The sequence below is a fragment of the Anolis carolinensis genome, chromosome 3 (assembly GCF_035594765.1).
Source record: "Anolis carolinensis isolate JA03-04 chromosome 3, rAnoCar3.1.pri, whole genome shotgun sequence".
Taxonomy (NCBI): domain Eukaryota; kingdom Metazoa; phylum Chordata; class Lepidosauria; order Squamata; family Dactyloidae; genus Anolis; species Anolis carolinensis.
This window is the reverse complement of record NC_085843.1, coordinates 66,696,156-66,718,697: the sequence shown is the minus strand read 5'-3', so window position 1 is coordinate 66,718,697 and position 22,542 is coordinate 66,696,156. Positions and strand designations below refer to the sequence as shown.

General features: G+C 39.8%; 1 long non-coding RNA gene across 1 annotated transcript; it reads left to right on the top strand.

Moving 5' to 3' along the window:
* Window positions 1–19,404: 19,404 nt before the first annotated feature.
* On the top strand, window positions 19,405–22,035 carry LOC134297435 (uncharacterized). Its single transcript, XR_010004194.1, has 2 exons — window positions 19,405–19,682; window positions 21,525–22,035. It is a non-coding gene; the product is annotated as an uncharacterized LOC134297435 (long non-coding RNA).
* Window positions 22,036–22,542: the final 507 nt, after the last annotated feature.

Here is a 22,542-nt window from a genome sequence, read left to right as displayed (position 1 = left end):
GAGTAAATCTTGCCAAGGAAACCCCATAAGAGGGCTGTCATAAGTCAGTGTTGACTTAGAGCAACAACAGCATCAACAATAACGTATAGTAATTTCTAAATTCTATTAATGATATAGATCTTTGTTTATTTGTCATATCAAAGGAAAGCCAAAGGCACCTAAAAGTGAGGATTACATCTAGAAATGCAATCAAGTAGAGATTCTAATGGCTAACAACAGAGATTTCAAATTACCAACGTATACAACTGTGAACTATCAACATTGGGTTGGGTCTAGAATTTACTTCTCACTAACTACTAGTTTAGTGTTGGATCACACTAAATAGCAGTTTAGTGTTAGATTACAAACATAGCATTAATTAAATCAATTTAATTAATGGTATGTTTGTGATCAAACACTGAACTAATATTTATAAGTATGTTTTTATTTATGTGCTGTGCTTATATAAAAATGTAGGTTAATATATGAATGTATATTTATTTTAAAGATGCCTTCTGAAGAAGGCCACTCAACATATTCACAGTCCAAAATGCTTTTAAAAATAATAAATCCAGATCTTAAATAAGCACAGGGAGATCGTTTTACTTTTTCATAGTACTTGCTTTTCCGTATTTATTTGTGCTGCCGAGGAAGGGACCAACTCTCTTTTATTTCATGTGATTTTCCCTTCAAAATAAAAACCAAAAGAGACAGCATAGGTTTTTCCATGGAGTGTTTAAATCATATGCCTTGTCTAATACATATTCATTGTTGATTTCATGCCCCTCCCCATCACTCCTTTAAATAAAAGATTCATTTAATTTCTGCATAAAATCTTTCACAGTATAAACAATCCCGATTGTGTTCTGTTTCTGCCAAAGGAGACTAGATCTACGGTCAAGCTGAGCTCCTTGGGCTCACCCCACAGTGATGTTAGCATGTTGCATCCTGCCAATACATACAATATGTTAAATCATTAATGCAATTATGTTCAACTGGAGAGGATCAAGATGACATTATACATATTGTAATTGATAACAATGGTGTGGGTTGTAGATCATCACAACCAGATAAGATTTCAGAGTGGATGGGCAGAAAACCAAGAATCCACTTGCTATTGTTTTTTCTAAAATGTGCACTTCAGAAAGATAACACATGAAAACAGCTTTATGCTCTATGTTTACAATGCAACTATTTGTTTCAGGGTAATTGAATAAGAATTTAGTTTGTTTTCCAGAATACAATAGGCACTAAATGTCCAGTCTTGTTCTTTTCCACCAGTAGATGATTTTCCCAGTTTCCTTGTGTGAACAGTGCAGGAAATGCAGACCTATGTACAGAATTCTCAGTTTTAACAGAACAAACAGGATAGACTCTTTCACATTTCAACTATAAATAATTGGTTTCACTTTTATTGCCAATACTCCATCATATGGAATCCTGGGATTGGCATTTTAGGAAAGAATGTTTAGAATTCTCAAAAAAGAGATCTAGTCTCTCACCAACCTCCAAATTTAAGGATGTCAAAATATGTGGTCATGGCAGTTGAAGCAGAAAGACAGCAAAATAGTTGTCAAGCATGTAAGGATCGAGATCTGCAAAATCTATAAAATATGTACATCTGAAGAGTCAGACTGAAATAGTTGATTTCCTGACTTTCTTTTTTCAGGACTCACAACCTCATCATACCTTTGCCGGTGGCTCTTGGTGGTGCTCCAGTTCACCGCTGGGCGTCAGGAAACTGCCACCACATATCCCACTTCACTGGGTTCCTCCTGCAGCACTTCACGCAAGGGAAATGTGGTGCATGCGTGGAGTGCGCGGCTTCCCACATTGAAAGAATGGCAACATGAGAAACCTCTTGTGTTGCCAGGGCAGTGGTGGCACACCTGTTCTGCCCTCCTTCACCCATGGAGCTGGCACAATATCGTGTGATCTGAGCCAGCCAGTTCACATTTGCTGCCAAATCTAGCCCCATATGATGGGATCATAAGTCCTAAGTAGAACAGACTTTTCCCATCAGTTACAGGAATCATTGGAGTAGTTTTACAAGATTTTTAGTCTTCGTTGCCAAAGAATGCTGGTGCCTCACCAAATTATAAACCCAGGATTCCATAGTATTGAGCCAGAGCAGTTAAAGTAGTGTCAAACTGCGTGAATTCAACAGTGCACATGCTCTCCTAGAGTTTTAATCCAGCATCCAAATCACTTATACAACATTGGTTCTCAAACATGCAGCCACTGAGGGCCCATCTCTACACAAGCCAAAAAAGGCCAGGGGCTAGTCCTGAATGGCAATACTATGGACCAACCCCAGGGTGGCTACACAGCCTGCTTCCATCCCATAGTTCAAATTGGAAGAGGCCCAGCTGTTCACACCAATGTCAAAATGTGGGACTGTGCCAGAGTTTCAGGAAAATCAGATTAACCAATTTTACCCTTTGTTATTATGATATCTCTGAACATCATGTGAATGTCCAGGAGCAACTTATGGTCCAATTTGGAGTATGTGGCATGTGGAAGTGGCCCTGAGAGGCTCAATCTGTAGCATGTAGTAAAGCGAAGTGCTGATGATTTCATGTCACTCACTTTCTTTTTATAGATATTATTGGGAAAACATAAACTTGCCTCTCTTTGGGTAGGTAACTCACCAATTTTTGTGCTGTACCCTCATGAATGCCACATTTCATCACATAATAGTTACAATTTTTATCCCTTTTTTGGCTGAAAAGGGGGGGGGGTGCAACTATTATGGAGTGAAAAATTCCAGCTATGGGACTTTATTTGCCTGCATCTCCACTCTCTTCCAGCTTTGGGGCTTCACTTGGCTGAGTGAAACACCAGTCGAATGAAGTGCTGTAACTGGAAGGGGATGGGCACATGGGTGAGCAACTGATGCAGTTACTTTGGGGTGATGATCAAAGCAAAAATACCAATTTGGGGTGCCAAAAATGGAAGTGTGACTATTACTCAGTGGTGACTACTATATGATGAAATATGATACTTACTAGTTTAATTAACTTAATTTAGTAGGATATTAAGCACTAGCAGGCTATGAAATCTTCTCCAGAAAAAAGGTCTGTTTGTTGCCTTCTCCCTCATCCCACTTTTATGAGTGCAGGAAAATAATTGCTTTCTTTTTAAAAAAGCCACTGTGTCTTACATGCCTGTAGCATCATGTACATGTATTTAAACTGGCCCTATTAATTTATGTTTCTATCATGTTGCTATTTTAAGTAGTTAATTGATATAATATATTTGTTTTATGTCATTTTTAATCTTAAATAAAATAAAATAAAAGCAACAACAGGATTTTGGCAAGATCACAGAAATTGATACTATTACTATTCACAATTGGTATTGGTATTATTAAGTAAAGGTAAAGGTTTCCCCTTGACATTAGTTCTAGTCCAGTCTGACTCTAGGGGGTGGGGCTCTTCTCCATTTCTAAGCCAAAGAGCCAGCGTTGTCTGTAGACACCGCCAAGGTCATGTAGCCGGCATGACTGCATGGAGCACTGTTACCTTCCCACTGGAGCGGTACCTATTGAACTACTAACATTTGCATGTTTTCAAACTGCTAGGTTGGCAGAAGCTAGGGCTAACACCAGGAGCTCACCCGGCTCCCCGGATCCAAACCATCAACCTTTCAGTCAGCAAGTTCAGCAGCTCAGTGGTTTAACCCACTGTGTCATCAGGGGCTCCAGTATTATTAGTATTTAGTAATAAATATAAAATTCAAGTAATAATTGAAATTTAATTAGCAGTATGTTACTGCCCTTTGTCCCTAGTCCATTGCCTGCATTGATACCCCTCCAGACCATCTTAACTAAGAACAGAAATAGCATTTGGGACAAAATAAATAGGCCTGTAAACCTAACATTTTCACATTTCTTCTCCTTTATGATTGTGAATAATAATAATAATAATAATAATAATAATAATAATAATAATAATAATAATAATAATAATAATAATACAGGAAAAACTCAGCTACTATCAGGACCTCAAGATTGAACTTCAAAGACTCTAGCAGAAACCAGTACAAGTGGTCCTGGTGGTGATCGGCACAGTAGATGCCATGCCAAAAGATCTCAGCCGGCATTTGGAAACAATAAACATTGACAAAATTACGATCTGCCAACTGCAAAAGGCCACCCTACTAGGATCTGTGCTCATCATCCGAAAATACATCACACAGTCCTAGACACTTGGGAAGTGTTCGACTTCTGATTTTGTGATACGAAATCCAGCATATCTATCTTGTTTGCTGTGTCATACAATAATAATAATAATAATAATAATAATAATAATAATAATAATAATAATAAGAATAAATGAACACGCAAAGATACTGTGGGACTTCCGAATCCAGACTGACAAAGTTCTGGAACACAACACACCAGACATCACAGTTGTGGAAAAGAACAAGGTTTGGATCATTGATGTTGCCATCCCAGGTGACAGTCGCATTGAAGAAAAACAACAGGAAAAACTCAGCCGCTATCAGGACCTCAAGATTGAACTTCAAAGACTCTGGCAGAAACCAGTGCAGGTGGTCCCAGTGGTGATGGGCACACTGGGTGCCGTGCCAAAAGATCTCAGCCGGCATTTGGAAACAATAGACATTGACAAAATTACGATCTGCCAACTGCAAAAGGCCACCTTACTGGGATCTGCACGCATCATCCGAAAATACATCACACAGTCCTAGACACTTGGGAAGTGTTCGACTTGTGATTTTGTGAAACGAAATCCAGCATATCTATCTTGTTTGCTGTGTCATACAACGTCGTTGTGTCAATAATAATAATAATAATAATAATAATAATAATAATAATAATAATATACAATCAAGGCTATCAACACCTGGCTATACCTGTCATTAGATACACTGCCGGAATTGTGAACTGGACACAAGCTGAGCTGGATGATCTGGACAGAAAAACAAGAAAACTAATGACAATCCACTACTTATTACACCCACGTAGTGATGTCGACAGACTTTACCTGCCCAGAAAATCAGGAGGCAGAGGGCTTCTGCAAGTGAAACAAACGGTAGAGGAAGAGAAACATGCCCTGGCAGATTATGTGAAAGGCAGTCAAGAACTAACATTGAGGGAAGTCAACAGTAGTAAACTGCTTCAAGTGCAAAAGAGAAAGAGTGAATACCGTAAAAACACAATCCAGAGCAGAAGAGAAAATTGGCGAAAGAAAGCTCTCCATGGACAGTTCCTAGGAAAAATCGAGAGCCAAATTGACAAAGAAAAAACATGGCTGTGGCTCACAAATGGAACTTTAAAAAAGGAGACAGAGGGCCTGATCCTGGCAGCCCAAGAACAAACCATTAGAACCAATGCCATCAAAGCCAAAATTGAAAAGTCGACGACAGATCCCAAATGTAGACTCTGCAAGGAAGCAGATGAAACAATAGATCACATTCTCAGCTGCTGCAAGAAGATCACACAGATAGACTACAAACAGAGGCATAACACCGTTGCTCAGATGATTCATTGGAACTTGTGCCACAAATACCATCTGCCTGCGACAAAGAACTGGTGGGATCACAAGCCGGAAAAAGTTACAGAGAATGAATATGTCAAGCTACTCTGGGACTTCCGAATTCAGACAGATAGGGTTTTGGAGCACAATACTCCCGACCTCACAATCGTGTTAAAAAACAAAGTAAGGATTGACGATGTTGTAATCCCAGGTGACAGCAGGATTGAGGAGAAACAACTGGAAAAGCTGACACGATATGAGGATTTAAAGATTGAACTGCAAAGACTCTGGCACAAGCTAGTCAAGGTGGTCCCAGTGGTGATCGGCACACTGGGTGCAGTGCTTAAAGACCTTGGCCTACACTTGAAAACAATTGATGTTGACAAACAAGAGATATAACACTATTAAAAGACATACAATAAGATGCACAGATTTAAAATACAAGTTAAAATCCACTGATAAAATACAGATTAAAACTTACAACTTTAAACTGAATGGGTAATACATGCCATAAAAGATGAGTCTTCAATTGTGTCTTAAATTCTGACAGCTGATCTAGCTGTCGAAGCTCTTCTAGCAGGTCATTTCACATGAGGTAATAAGCACTCCTGCCTGTCGCATCAATCTGGGCTGACATTTGGAGAGACAGATCCAGGAGCACTCCCAAGTTACAAACACAGTCCTTCAGGGGGAGTGTAACCCCATCCAGAACTGGTTGACACACCTTCGTCCCTAGGTTAAGACCCTTAATGACAAGCCTCTCTGTTTTGTCTGGATTCAGTTTCAATTTGTTTTTCCTCATCTAGCGCATTACCTCCTTCCAGCATTCATTCAGAAGAGATACTATCCTTAGCCAGAGCTGTTTTGGAAGGCATGGAGAAACATATACGGGTGTCATCGGTGTACTGATAGCATCCACCCCATGCTTCCAGATGATCTCTCCCAGCTATTTCATGTACATATTAAAAAGCATTTGTGATAGAATGGCACCCTGTGGGATGCCATATAACCTCTCCTGTTTTGAGGAGCAGTTATTCCAAAGCACTGCCACCTGGGACAGGCCTGTAGCCAGGATTTTGATTTGGGGGGGGGGGGGGGCTGGGATTCTGCTTGGGGGGGGGGCTGAGTCTGGGTGGGGGAGGATCTACCCTAGCAAACCTTTTGTATCGTTATCCCAATACCCCCATGCATATGGGATATATTGAGCATGGTGATCAGATCATGATATGAATAAACATAACAGTTTAAATAATAAATGTAAAGCCTTCTCGCAGACCATTCTGAGAATTTCAGGGTGTGTGTGTGTGAAGCCCCTCAAGCCCCCCCCCCCAGCTACATGCCTGACCTGGGACCTGCCTGAAAGGTGTGACCACAACCACTGCAGCACAGTGCCTCCAATTCCCAAACACCCCAGGTATTCCAGGAGGATACCATAATTGATGGTATCAAAAACTGCTGAGAGATCTAAAAGCACCAACAGGGACACACACCCCTTGTCCATGTTAAGACGGAGAACTAAGACAACCATAGCAGTCTAAACTCTGTATTCTGCTCCGAAGCCAGTTTGAAATCGGTCAGAGAAATGTGTGTCATCCAAAAACTTCCTGGAGCTGGAGAGCAACTGCTTTCTCAATCACTTTACCCAAAAAAAGAAAGTTAGTCACTGGTCTGTAGTTATTAAGGTCCTGGGGATCCAGATAGGACTTTTCAGCAGTAATCTAATTACTGCTTCTTGTAAACAGAGTGGAAAATTCTTTTCCTTAAGAGCTGTATCGATAATTTGTTGTATTTGAAATCTAATTGCATCTCCTCCCTGAATGACCAGCCAAAAGGGAGAGGGATCAAGAAAGCAAGTTATCCTTCTTACTTGCCTCCGCAGTTTGCCCACATCAACAGTACTCACCAATTGAAACTGATCCAGAGTTGCTGGACACCTCGTTGTTGGCTTCTGCTCCAAAGACAATATCTAAGTTAGCTCTTGTGTAAGAGATTTTATCTGCGAAATAGTTATTAAAGGTACTGAAGTGAGCTACTGAAAGTTCTAACAATGGGTTCAGAGGGGAAGGCAACTGCATTAATCCTCTCACCACTCTGAACAGCTCAGCTGGATGTGAATTCATAGTTGCAATGTATGCCATAGCATAGCACCTGATGAACAAACCTGGACACAGTATATTATTTGAGAACACAGAAATGCTTGACCACTCCAACAACTATCATGTCAGACTACACAGAGAAGCCATTGAAATTCACAAACATGTGGACAACTTCAACAGAAAGGAGGAAACCATGAAAATGAACAAAATCTCACTACCAGTATTAAAAAATTAAAAAATCAGAACAGTAAATAAGAAGCAACACTCTGAGACATGGGAACTAGGGGCAGTTAACAAAGAATGCCCCCAGGCAGAAAGTAGCTAGTAGATGCCATTCAATGCAAATTAGGGTGATTATCTGCAATTTTTACGCTGGCCTCCAACTGACAAGAGTTCTTCCCTCACCCTGGACTTCCCACAGATATATATAAACCTTCCTTGCTTAGTTTCTCCATACCTCACAACCTCTGAGGATGCCTGCTATAGATGTGGGTGAAACGTCAGGAGAGAATACTTCTAGAACATGGCCATACAGCCCGGAAAACATACAACAACCCTGTGATCCCAGCCATGAAAGCCTTCGACAACACATTTCCCTGATGGTCTCTGTATACCAGGGAGCCTGACTTGTAATGCGTCAAAGAGGCTGTTTGGGAACAAATATTTCAATAGTCCTGGTTAAATTTTGATTTCATTTATTGACCACGGATTCAACAGGATCATCAGTGATGCTAGCCATAGCACTCTAGGCCTCCTGGAATCTCAAAGGATCCATTCTCCTTTGAGGGCAGACTATTTTATTAAGTCCTCCACCCCTGCAGGGGTTGGTTGTAGCTGTGATACTAGCACTGACCAGAAAGCAGTCTGCTTATGACAACTTGGAGGTATTGTTTACCTCTGCTTAAAGACTCATATGTTTCAAGCTGAAAATTGCATCAAGTGTATGATCTGCTGAATGTGTAGTCCAGAAACCAATTGGGATAGACCCATGTTTGTCATGGATACCATGAACTCCTGAACTGCACCTGACAAACTGGCCTCCAGTGGTATGTTGTAGTCACCCAGATGGAAAAGTCTGGATGACTCCAACAATACTTCTGGGACCAGTTCCATCAGCTCAGCCAGGGAGTTTGTTAGGCAGTGGGGTAGATGGTACACTAACAGAATTCCCAGTCTAACCCTTTTTTCCAGACTCGGTACACATACTCAATGTGATTGAGCTCCCTAGTAGAGAGCCTTTGCCTGATGAAGAAGCCCATGAAGTTTTGAAACTGCATAATGCATTTTCTGCTTTTTTAGTTGTTCTGTAAATATTGCGTTTTGTTGTATTTTGCTATATGGCCAACATGTTTATTAGTAATAGGTATTATTGAATGAGTAAATAGAGTTGGTACTGCAATAACGATTAATTAATAGTTGACACTTATGACTGGGTAAAATTAATAGAAGAGGCCTCATTTCCTGTATATGACCCACCCAATTTCTGCTTGCTTTGCATTTCATAACTATTTATTTTTATCAGATCTACCTGCCAATCTATAACTGCTTCCATGCAATCAATGAGATGCAAACCACATTGCCTTTCGATTCATTGCGACACCAAGTATGATGCTGACACCAAATAAATGTTCATTCTTCCAGTAATAGGATGTGTGTGCATGCACGCCATTATTCTGTTCAGCCATCTGGAATATATTTGCCTTTGTTTTCTGGTCAGTAAAAAAGAGGGAGAATGGAAAGATTTTATCTTCCCCTTGCATCTCACTGTTGTGGGATTAAAATGCACAACTACTGAGATTTTAGAACATATGGCCAGCATGGATTACCCTAGTAATCCATCTTGAATGGAAACTAATACCGAGAGTAAGTTCAAAAAAGCCATCAGAAAATGAACAATACACCTGTGTACACTATTTTCCTTGTCATTCAAGAAAGATCTGTCTGTGGAATCTATTTCCCCCCCACTAACCCCATGCTCCATTATAAACAGCCATTATAGGGAAATGCTATATAACCCAGTAGAGACTACATTTTTGCCTGCAGAAAGCCCCAGTTCAATTCTTGTCCCTGCCAGAATGACACAATCTTCTAAGGCTAGGAAAGTTTTCCTTCCAGTTAGTACAAGCAACACTGAACTAGATAAAAGCAATGGCCAGACTCAGTAAGGAAGTTTTTGCCTTGAGCTCCCTTCGGGGTAGAGAAAGGCAGGGTAAAAATGTTGTAAATAAATAAATAATACATTCTACATGTTCTCTAGTGAGCAAAGAAGGAAATATTTTGTAATTTGGAAGATATTGGGAAGCATAATTCTATTCATCTCCCTTAGCAAGCAGAGCTTGTAGAGCTCTGCTATGACTAGGTTAGATTTCCAATGTTAGGAAGCAGACAAAAGGAAGCTGGAAATTCCAAGTCCCAATTTTCTCATAAGATACATAAAAATAATGAACTATGGGGTTTTAAAAAATAGAGCTATTTTTTCTGTACCTATCAGCCAACATTGCTTTTTTGGGTATCTATGGGTACTTTCAAGGTCTTCAAGGGATGGCTTTTTCTTGATCCTACCACCAAAGCAGGCACATTTATTGGGGATACAGAAGACAACCTCTTGGGTAACTGATCTCAAATTGTGAAACACCCTTCCATAAAAGGCTCAGTTGACCCACTGTCTGCTCCTTTTTTTTAGATAACAAGCAAATATCTTATCATTTAGCAGCTGCACTTTCCTTTAATTTCTTATAAGGATCTTATTGCCCTGTACCAGAAGAGACAGTATATAAATAAATATTTCAGCATGCCATCTGGAACTATTCTTAGCCCAATACCTGGTTGCTATTGAAACATTCAGTTATTGATTAAGTAGAAATGAAGTGTATCCAGTTCCCTTTATAGTTGTTGTCATGTTCCTTTCAAGTCATTTCTGACATGGTTACCTTAAGGCAAACCTATCACAGATTATTAACTGGATCTGGCTCAGGGAATACACAACTCCCCTGTTGCAGCAGCTCCATTTCCTGACAGCTCATTCCCAGCTACAATTCAAAGTGCTGGTTTTGACCTATAAACCCCTATATGACTTGGGTCCAGGTTATTTGAAAGACCTCTATGAACCTGTCAAAACACTGATTGTCAGGAGAAAGCTTTCTATCTGTCCCACTACTCTCTCAACCTCATTTGGTGGGATGGCTGATCCCAGACTCTGGAACTTCCTCCCTAGACAGGCCAGGATGGCTCCATCCTTATTTACCTTTCATTGGCATTCACGTTGTTTAACTACTACCATGTATTTATAAACTGATAAGGATTGGACTTTTAAAGGTAGTGTTTTATGATGAGAATACAATTTTCATACATTTTAATATTTTAATGTTAATGGCTTTAAGATAATAAATTATTTGTTTTTTAAAATTTAATTTGTTTGCATTGTTTTATGAACTTTTCTTATATTTATTGTTAGTCACCTTGAGTCCCTATACTGGGAGAAAGATGGAATAAAAGTTATATATATATATATATGTGTGTGTGTGTGTGTGTGTGTGTATATATACAGTAGAGTCTCGCTTATCCAACGTAAACGGGCCGGCAGAACGTTGGATAAGCGAATATGTTGGATAATAAGGAGAGATTAAGGAAAAGCCCATTAAACATCAAATTAGGTTATGATTTTACAAATTAAGCACCAAAGCATTATGTTATACAACAAATTTGACAGAAAAAGTAGTTCAATACACAGTAATGCTATGTAGTAATTACTGTATTTACGAATTTAGCACCAAAATATCACTATGTATTGAAAACATTGACTACAAAAATGCGTTGGATAATCCAGAACGTTGGTTAAGTGAGTGTTGGATAAGTGAGACTCTACTGTGTATGTATGTGTGTGTGTATATATATATATATATATATATATACCTCTGGGTCTAAGAATGTGTGACTTGCTAGGGTCACCCAGTGGGTTTTTATGGCCTAGTTCATATCATGCACTCTGATCTTAGTGCCGCATTTCCATGAAAGGCCATACTGCTAGTTAACCATATAAGACTACATCCCATATTCTATACACATATTCAGGTTAAACTAGCTAAAGTACAAATGTAAGGAAAGAAGTGATCTAGCCTCATCCGCTTCTGTCATGGCCCTTCTGATTTACTTAGATATGTTCTCAAGATAAAATTATCTTCTACTCTCATCTTCAATTTGTCAATCTCCATCTTTAATGAGAGATAGTGAAAAAGATAGGACTAGCTTACACATCTTACGTGTTTACTTGTTCACTGAGCATTTGAATAGGACTTTGTGAAAATCAACATGCCCAAGCTTTTCAGTAATAACTTCAATAGATGAGCAATGCAACTGGGAGTTCCCACAATGCTGGTGTCAATTGGCAGCCATACAATTAGTAACATATGATTGCATTATAAATATTTAATTATGATTTCCATGTATTGGCTGCCAATGATCTGCTATATGCTCAGGTATCATTCATTTCCTTGTGTCTTCTTAAGGTGTGAACCATGCTTCTAAGTCTATCCTGGAGTAAACCCATTGAAACCTATTGTAGATTAATTCTATTGATTCAACAAGTCTACTCTAGTTGAAGCAAATCCAATTGTTCAATCCATAGTCAACAGGGAGGTTATTGTGTTGTCGAAGGCTTTCATGGCTGGAATCACAGGGTTGTTGTGTGTTTTCCGGGCAGTATGTCCATGTTCCAGAAGTATTCTCTCTTGATGTTTCACCCACATATATGGCAGGCATACCTCACTACCTCTAAGGATGCCTGCTATAGATGTGGGCGAAACATCAGGAGAGAATACTTCTGGAGCATGGCCATACAGCCCGGAAAACACGCAATAACCCAAGGAGGTTATTGTTGACAATTTTCAATCCTTTCATTTTTATTTTCATTGTTTTGTAATAATTATATTTATTTTGTAGTAGAGATAGAAAAAATCACCACAACTTGTTTTCTAATTGAAAAATCAGTTTCTCGACACTCAAGAAACCCAGCTGGGAGAAATAACACAGTAACATGAACTATGTGGCGTTTGGTTAGCATTTGCACATCTCAAAATGTTTCAGGAACTAATTAAATATTTTTTATCTGTGCAAAATTTCATTTTTTTAATAAAAGCAAAAACAAAAAGCAATCTTGCACCAAAATGAATGTGATTTGCACTTTTTTGCCCTTGTGATATCCAGGCATATTTGTTTGCTTTGTTTTGCTAGTTTTCACTTTTAATAAAAACATATTTCTGTACAAAATAATTTCCCAAAAGATTTTGGGAAATACAAATACCAGCTGATGACTGAGAACAAATACTTGATTTTCTTCCATAGCTGGGAGAAAATGGCAGAAAATTATATTGTCTTTTTTAAGGTGAAAATAATCATTCATATAGTAAATGCCTGCATTCTTTCAGTGTGCAAATGGCTCATTTGCATCCTTCAACTGTAATTTTGTAACAGGCGTGTTTTGTAAAAACAAGCATGAGATAATATATCACACCAGCTATTCTTGTTTAGTCTCATTCCCTCTCTGCCCACAATCGCATCAGCATTTAGAAACAACAGTAGGAGCTAGCTGCTCACAGTATCCAATACCAGTTGGAGCATTTATGTGCAATAGAAAATGCCAAATGGTGTGGCAATAACATGCCTAATGCTGTTAGCTTTAGCGAGCCAGTGAAGCTGCAGTGTTATGTACTGGAATGCTCTCAATGCAGGCAACTATCACTATCTGCCTGAATGCTCACCCTTGATGCCCATGGGCACAGATGGAGATAAGCAATTTAGATTGACAGATGGTAGAAAATGGAGTACCCTGACACATAATTCTCCTGCCAGCAGACTTCATGGCTCATCTCTCCTTTTTGATACACATGAAATATTTTTGATAGGCTGGGAAGTGACTTCTGGGCAAGATCAAATCCATAGTGAGTAGATCAACTAATTATGGGAATGAGAACATAAGAGTGAAAATTACAGTTGTTGAATGTTTACCTCCATTCCCTCTCCCTGGCCAATCTCTTTAAGCTGATATTCCATACATTTTATACTGGAGAACAAGAGCCGCACATTATTTTTCTCTGCATATTTTATTAGGGTAAAATTTATTATTTATTGCAGGAGCATGTTAGTAGAAATGTCACTTTTCCTCATCAGAACAATGTTGTGAGAGAAGACAAGTCCAGAGTTCAGGAAGAAATACTTTTTGGGCCACCTTTCCAAGCTCTAGTGTTGCTCAATCCCCTCTTTTCAATTTCAATATTAAAATGCATTGATGATATGCTTCTGCTGATCTTTTGCAATGCTAGTACCCAGGCAGCATCAATTCAACCATCTTTTGAATATCAATTTTCAGCCAATTCATGTCCTAGCAAATCTACAGTATCTCCTTTCAGGAGTTCTAGATCATTTCCAGCTGGAAGGGAGGGAGGAAGGGGGGAAGAAGAGGAGAAAGAAAACCATCAGATAATGGAGAAGTAAAGAGGGAGAGTGTCGCTAACCCAAATATATTGTGAAAGATAAATCTCCTTCAAGGACACATTTAGGTACAAACCTCTAGTGAAATGTTCATAATGATATACATATAACCTAAACAATGGTTAACTTTTATAGTCTTCTGGGAATATTGGCTTAGATCTTAAGATCCTAGGATGTGCCTGATGACAGAATGCAGGGATATAAAAAGATATTATGGATCTCATCAAAGGGTTATCTAATCCCATGCTCGATTCATATAACATCTTGCTCATATGAAGCTCTCCAGATGACATGAATGCGATTGCAGGCTCCTATTCCCTAGATCATGGTCCATGTCTGATAACAGTCTTTAGCTTTGCTTTGACAAGTGTTCAGTTGTATACAGCAGGTAAGACCCAGGAAAGTGAAAAACCAGTGAAGACAGCTGTCAAGTAGTTTGAAAAATTAAACCAAAAAAGCTAAACATGCAGGTATGACTGAGGCCCAGGGATAGGTTAAATATCCTATTGCTATAATGTTTTTCAAGCAGGAGGGCTCTCTCACCGAAATTCAGTCCTTCCTTTGGTATAAGGCTACCTAGTGATGAAAGGCAAGTGAAAGGAGGTGAAGACTCCCAAGGATTCACTGATGTCACAGTCCAGGTATATTCAGGGGGCTAGTATAGCAGATGTAATTATTCTCGTACATTTAAATGTTTGCACAGCTTTAACTGAAACCAAATAAATAACCTGATAAAATAGCTAGGTATGAGCAACATTTGAATGTGGAGCAAAAGCCACAGTATTACAAGCCATAATTGTTGAGACAAATGTATTAATACATACATTCTCTTTTTCTGTTTCCAATAGTTCTAATAAATAATAATATTTAAGAAAGTATTGCCACCTACTGGCTATCTCTAATATGGGAAAGATATAGTGATGTTAGTGATTTAATTGGTTCTCTGAAATATTAGGAAGGACCTTTGAGCATCCCTAATATGGAAGGCTTCTAGGTGATATGAAAGATCCTTGGGAAATTAACAGTTTTACAGAGCCTTTTGTTAAATCTTCAGTTTTCCAGAAAGAATTGAAGGTAGGTCCTATAAAGAGTTACAGAACAAAAAAGCCAGACAAGTATTCTTGCATATATTCTTTCAGTTCAGTAGAAAGAGTAAAAATGGTTCAAATCACTAGCATACATTGTTGTAAGTTTGCATCTAGATTTTGTTGTACTTCAAATAGATTGAAATAAATCAGGACCATGATTAATTTAAGTCCCACTAATTTTAATAAATGGTTTGGGCCCTGTCTATCTTTGTGACCCCATCCTCCTCTATGTACCTGCGTGAGTGTTAAGATCTGTTGGTGTGGTTCTTCTTCTCAGTCCCGCCACTGTCTCAAATGTGGGGACAAGGGAAAGGGCCTTCTCGGTGGTGGCCCCCTGGCTTTGGAACACCCTCCCCAGGGAGAATAGGCATGGCCCCACATTGTCCTCCTTTTGTAGAGAGCTGAAGGCTTGTATGTTTAAACAAGCCTTTGAGAACGTCTAGCACCAATGGTCTGCAATCAATGACACAGCACTGCACTTTCATCCCATGTCCTTGTTCCTTAGCTAAAATTTACACTATCCAATCCCCCTGTTTTGTCTACAGTCTGGTCATGTCCTACGATAGTTGTCACCTTAGGTTTTGGGAGTTGTTCTGAGTTTTAAATTATTGTTTTATATGCTATATGTTTTACTTTATTGTATTGCTCTGTGAATTTATTTTATGCTCTGTTTTAGGCACTTTGTGCCATATGTAAACTACTCCAAGTCCCTTCAGGGAGATGGAGTCAGGATACAAAAATAAAGTTGTTGTTGTTGTTGTTGTTGTTGTTGTTGTTATTATTAGCTTGGGGACCCAGAGGTGCCTGGGTTTTGTTTTGTTTTTGTTTTTTTGAGAAAGGCATTGTTTGCCTGTGTTCCAAGTTTAGTCTAGGTCCAGGGTCAGTGGGGTTCAGTGGGTGCAAGGTGAACTACAACTCCCATATGCAAGTCCCATGGTCCATCCCCCTCAAACACCGCCAGCATGTAAAGTAGGTCATGGGGACTGTATGTGTCAAGTTTGGTCTTGATCAGACATTGGTGGGGGTCACAGTGGTCTCGGGAAGTGAGTGAAAATACTTTAAGTCCCATCATCCATGGTACATCCCCCTCCAAACCATAACAGGATGTAGAGTGGGTCATGAGGACTCTGTCTACCAAGTTTTGTCCTTATTCGTCATTGGTGGGAGTCTGTCGCACCTCAGCACTGGTTCACCTTGCTCCAACACACAAACTCCACCACAGCAGGCTTGAGTCCTTTCAGTTTATTGAAGAAAGATAGCAAAACTTATTAGAAAGCAGAAAAATAAGTAAAAACCAATTGCAAGTGCAATCCTTAAACACACTTCAATGATTTCGTAGATATTAGTCCAAAATCCCAATTATAACACAGTAAATCCAAGGTAAGATGAATACATGAGCTTCAAAAGTAATCCAAACACAGATTCTAGGCATGAGACAAGGCTTGAACAAGGCAAGAGTTGATTCTCCAAAAGTGAAATTGCTCTGACTGGAATCTTTCCCAAATTACATCTCTTTTAACCCTCCTTGCAAGACATAAACACATTTCTGTGCACTCTTGTTTTTCTGCATCTGCCTGCAATTCTCACACCGCGATGGAGGCCAGTGGTCTGTGGGAGGTGATTTTGGTGAAGGTACTGGAAAACTCATAATCCTTTGTCCATCCTCCCCCAAACAGCTGTATCATGTAAAGTGTGTCATATGAGATATGTGTGCCAAGTTTGGTTCAATTATGTCATTCCTGGCAGTTGCAGTGGTCTCATGCAGTAAGTGAAGGTACTACAAATCCCATCATCCTTGGTCCGTCCTCCCCCAAATCACACCAGAATGTAAAGTGGGTCATATGGGGTATGTGTGCCAAGTTTGGCCCTGATATGTCATTGGTTAGAGTAACAGTGGTCTGTGGGAGTGGAAGTGTTTGAAAATACTGCAAATCCCATCGTCTGTTGTCCATCCTCGCCAACCGGCACCAGGACATAAATTGGGTCACGGGGGTTATCTGTTGCGAGTTTGGGCCAGGTCCATCATTCCAGGTGGTCCCAGTGGCTTGTGGAAGTGGCAGCCAATCAGAAAGCTGCCAAATACTCCGCTGCATACAAACATTCACTTTTATTATATAGATAGATTATTATTGGGTGTATTGTCTAACTAAATATGGATCCAACTCAGTGTTTTCTACACTGTATTTTCTGTATGGAGAAATCCTAGAATTTCCTTTTCAGAAAGTGAAGTAGAAGTAGGTATTGCCAAAGATTAAATCAGGGTCCTGTAGGCATCATGGCAGGAAAAATGAAAAAGAATTTGTCTTTGTGGTTTATACTTTCTTGTGGTCCCTTAGAGAAATGGAGTAAAGTTCAGAAAAATGTTGGATGCAGATTTAAATTTGAGCTAGATTGTACATGTAGAAGATTTAAGCCTCTGAAGTATATTTGTGTCCCAAGGATCTGTTTTGTATTGTGGGGTGTCAACGGTACTTACAGAGAAACTGTTTTCCTGATAAAGCCAATGCCATCAGATATAAAATTATACTTTATTTATTTATTTACTGTATTTTTACCCCCCTCTACCTCACCTCAAAGGTGAGATCTGTTGTATAATCTTGCATCCACTCAAAACAATACTGGAGCATGGTATGAAGATGAATTATGCAGTCACTTTGCTGGAACGAAACTGGTTTAGATCCGGGGTTCTTTTACACCACACAGTTATGCCACTATAATTCCACTCTAATTGCCCTGGCAACATCCTCTAGAACCCTGTACATTTTAGAATTTTCAACTCACCAAACTACAGACTCCAGGATTGCAATTGTATTGCTATAATGGTGTAGTGTTTTCATGGGGGCCACTCCAGATACCCCAGCCAGTGTGGCTAAATACTAACATCATCTCACTCTGCTGTTTACCCTTTAAATTAACTGTCACATCTCCTTTCTTATTTGCATAACAACAACAACAACAGCAACAACAACAACAACAACAACAACAACAATATTATTTTTATATCCTGGCTCCATCTCCCCAAAAGGACTCGGGTGGCTTTCATGGGGACAAACCCAACATCAACATTGGTTAAAACACAATCCATGAATTAAAACAATATGACAAAATAAATGTAACTAATCATAGATATCTCCTAGAGTAAAAATGGTGGAGACATCTAAAATGGGTATACAGCAGAGGAAGTCAATCTAGTTCAACTGGATCTTGGATCACATGATGTTAATGGCTTCAATTGTGTTTTAATTGTATTTTAATGTGCATTTTAAATGACTTTCTTTGTATTTTGTTTTAAAGGCATTGAATTACTGCCACATTGTCAAGCCACCCTGAGTTCCCTCTGCAGTGAGAAGGGTGGGGTAAAAGTATAGTAAATAGATAAAAGTATAGTAAATAAACTGGATTCCATTTCGTTTTTGAAAGTGTAACCCCTTTGAGATTAGATTTGGCCCTGCGCAAAGCTAGACAAAAGATGCATTTGCCAAGGCTAAGGTGGGGCCTTTTTCACTTTGAATAAGGTAGTGATTTTCACTTGTTTATTTAGAAAGAAAACAAATGGTAAGTTCTTTGCAGTGTAATTTTATATTGCATCAAGAGTTGTATCCAAAGGTGAAGCTACACTGAAGTTTTACAAGCCTTCCATGCCAAAGAGTACTGGTGCCCCACTAAACTGCAAATCCCAGGATTCCATAGCATTGAGCTATGGCATTTAAAGTGGTGTCAAACAACACTGATTCCACAGTTAGATGCATTCTATACACACCCATATGTGGAAATGTCATATCATATTGAGATAAAGATTGTGCATTTAGTACAAGAAAACATGAGCAAAGGCGAGGGACAGCAGAGAATAAGAGTATAGTTACGATGCAGCAAAATCAGGATGTACAAAGTAGAATTCTGCCCCCTCAATTGAAACGCTACTTCATTTCCCAAATCCGGTGCTTGCCAAATTCCATATTATTGACCTATGACAGTTAGTGGGATCAAATAGCCTCAATTCTATAGTGCAGATACACAGGCAGAAGAGTCCTGCAATCACATCTTGTACTGGCACATCATTGGATGGTTGGAACTTTGGGGAAAGTGCATATGTCTCTAATTTAATGTATGCATTGTTGTGTTGTTCTCTCTCTCTCTCTCTCTCTCTCTCTCTCTCTCTCTCTCTCTCTCTCTATATATATATATATATATATATATATAAATGTTCTAACCATTTCTAACTTAAAGTAAACAGCAAAACTACACACCCAAAACCCATGAAATTTGGCCACAAAAGACATGGTCATCCCTGCTGTGTTTAGACAGCAAAACCAAAAAAATTAATAAAAATAATCAAACTGGAAGTCACTCAAAATCCCAAAAAACCAGAAAACTGCACTGGGCGCATGCACGGAGCAGCCCCCATCCTTGGAAGACAGGCATGCATGAAAGGCAGCTGCACATGAGCATCCCAACCGCCGGCCCGGCAGATTGCGTAACGCCACGGAGGACAATAGCCCTAAACAACCACATCCAAGACAGAGGAAAAAAGGGTGAAGGAAAGCTTTCCTCCTTTCAAGCTTTTAAAAACTTTTTATCTTAGAATTCTGTCAGGGACATTGCTAAAAGAACCTAGTGTGAACGCGCCCAGAAGGAGGGAGGTAGGGCAAACAACAACTCCCACAATCCCTAACTGGCTATTGGGGACAATGGGAGTGGATTCGGATTGTGGGAGTCGTACTTCAAATAGTTCAAGAAACCGCCTCGCAGCCCTTCCGTGACCGTCTGGGGAGCAAACTGAGGAGTTTAGACAATTATGGCAGCATGGGTTTTTACAAGCTGGGGTGTTTAGAAAGTAATGGCGGCGTAACTTCTTCCAACCCCTCTCTTTTGCCCTCCCTCCCTCTTCCCTCCTCCTCCCTACTTCTCTCAAACTCCCTGTAATGATGACGTGGCTTTTTACAAGCAGAGGCGTTTAGGAAGTAATGGCGGCATGGCTTTTGCACACCCCTCTCTTCCGCCCTGTCTCTCTCCTCCCTCCTCCTCCCTCCTGCTCTCAAATCCATGACTGAGTTCAAAGAAAATAAGTTTTTAAAAGATGCAATAGTGGAAGGCAATGCTGCCAGGCAGAGGGAGGGAGGGCGAAACAGACCGGAGGGACAAAGCAATGCTGCCATTACTTGAGAAACGCCTCACTTTGCTTACCACACGCCCTCCGAAGGGCTGTGATGCTGTTTCCATAAGCACCATCAAGCAGTTCTCAGACAAAATGAGCCTCCATTTGAACTACGACTCCCACAATCCCGAACCAGGAAGCAGCCTGCCTATCATTCATATTTTCCCCCAATACACAAGAATTAACACACCAATCATAGACAATACTCCACAATGACATAAACCCCCTCTAGCCTCACCACTTTCAGCCAAACACAAAACAATAGTAACCAACATGAATACCACTACAAAGCTTTGCATCAACATACCCATCTAATCCCTATCTCCCATGAGGAGCACAGCCAATGCATAGAACTGTGTACACACACAACCACAATAAAGGGACAGAGCAACAGCGACTCAGACAGGACAATAACAGTAGAAAGTTGTAACACAAATGCCCAAACACATATATCTGGACACACGCTTTCATGCCCAGAAAAACATGGACGCTGCATGTTTCACGAGCTCCCAGACCATGTCCCACAAAGCAAACAGGCTTTGAAGCGGCAAGGCCATTAAATGCTAATCAAGGTGGTTAATTGCAGTATTCATACCTGCCACACTGAGACTATTAATTGCTATTCAAACTGGCCAACCAAGAATTCCACAGGTAGAAAGTGGCCAGGCTTGCAAGCAGCAAGGCTATTCAGTGCTGTTCAACCTGGCCAACCAAGGTTTCCCCTAGATAGAAAGCCCCCAAGCTCTGAAGCCACGAGGCTACTCCATCCCATTCAGCCTGGCCTAGCAAGGATGCCTTATGTAGAAAGCGGCCAGGCTTTTAAGCTGAAAAACTATTCAGTGCAGTTCAAGCTGGCCAAACAAGGATTCCCCTACTAAGGAAGTAGCCAGGCTTCAAAGTGTCTCTTTGATTGAGGGTGCTACTCCAGCTACTCCAGAAAACGGCCAGGCTTTGAGGCTGCAAGGCTATTCACTGCTATTCCACCTGGCCAACAAATGATTCCCATAAGCCACAGCAACGCGTGGCCGGGCACAGCTTTTACACACACACACACACACACACACACACACACACACACACACACACACACAGAGAGAGAGTTGTGGTTGTGCCCCATAGAAATCAGACATTTGTACAAGAGCACAAAATTTAACTGCATTTCCTCAGCTTTCTAAGATGTTGATGGTGATTCTCCGATCTCCTGATTTCCTTTTTGCAGACTATCTTTTTATAACTACCACTCACATTCCCAGGCTGATGGTTCGCCTGATATCAGACTGATTGAAACATGAAATGACAAGCTGAAGTGAGAAGTCAGAAGTGGTGGTGGCAGGTGAGGAGAGAAGAGAAAAGAAAATGCTACTATGGAGTATCTATAAGGCATAGCTGAGATGTGGGAGCTGATCTCCCCCGAGATATTATTTCCTACAATCACTGCAGGTCCTAAAGAGACCCTTCATTGCCAGTCACATTCATACAAGCTAAACAAAGAGAAAGAGTAAAGTCCTGGCCATGAAGTCGGAAACATCAACAAAGCAAGTCTTTTTGCCAAGGCTGCATTCAGGCATTATCCATTAACACTGTTCAAAAATTCTCTGTCAACCTCTTGGCATCGCCCAAATATAGTTTTGTAACAATATGAACTTTATACTCTTTGCTTTATTATGATTGTCACATGCAAAAGTTAAGGTTTTAGAAGCCAAAATAAATTAAAATGAAATTGTATTTTATTTTCTAGCCCTCTTTAAGAAAAGTGTTTCTTTCTTTCCTATAAACAAGCAACAGATAACAGTACGGATTGAGTATCACTTAACCAAAACGCTTAGAAACAGAAGTGTTCTGCAGTTAATTTTTTTAAAGAGTTTGGAATACTTACAGATACATAAAGAGATATCCTGAAGATGGGACCGAAGTTTAAACATACAGTTCATTTGTGTTTTGCATGCACCACATATACATCCCAGGAATGTAATTTTATATATTAATTTAAAATAATGCGTGAAACAAAGTTTGTGTACATTGAACAATGGGAAGCAAGGGTGTCACTATCCCAATCATCCACTTGGACAATTTTGGATTTTGGAATATTTCAGATGCTTGCCTGACATGGAAAAAATCATGTTGCCTCTGCTCCTATTGCCATCTCCTGGTTACAAGGAAGGTAATAAATTCTTCTTCATCACAATCAATATACATTGGTAGTCAATCATTCTTACCAGTGAACCAATTCACCAGAT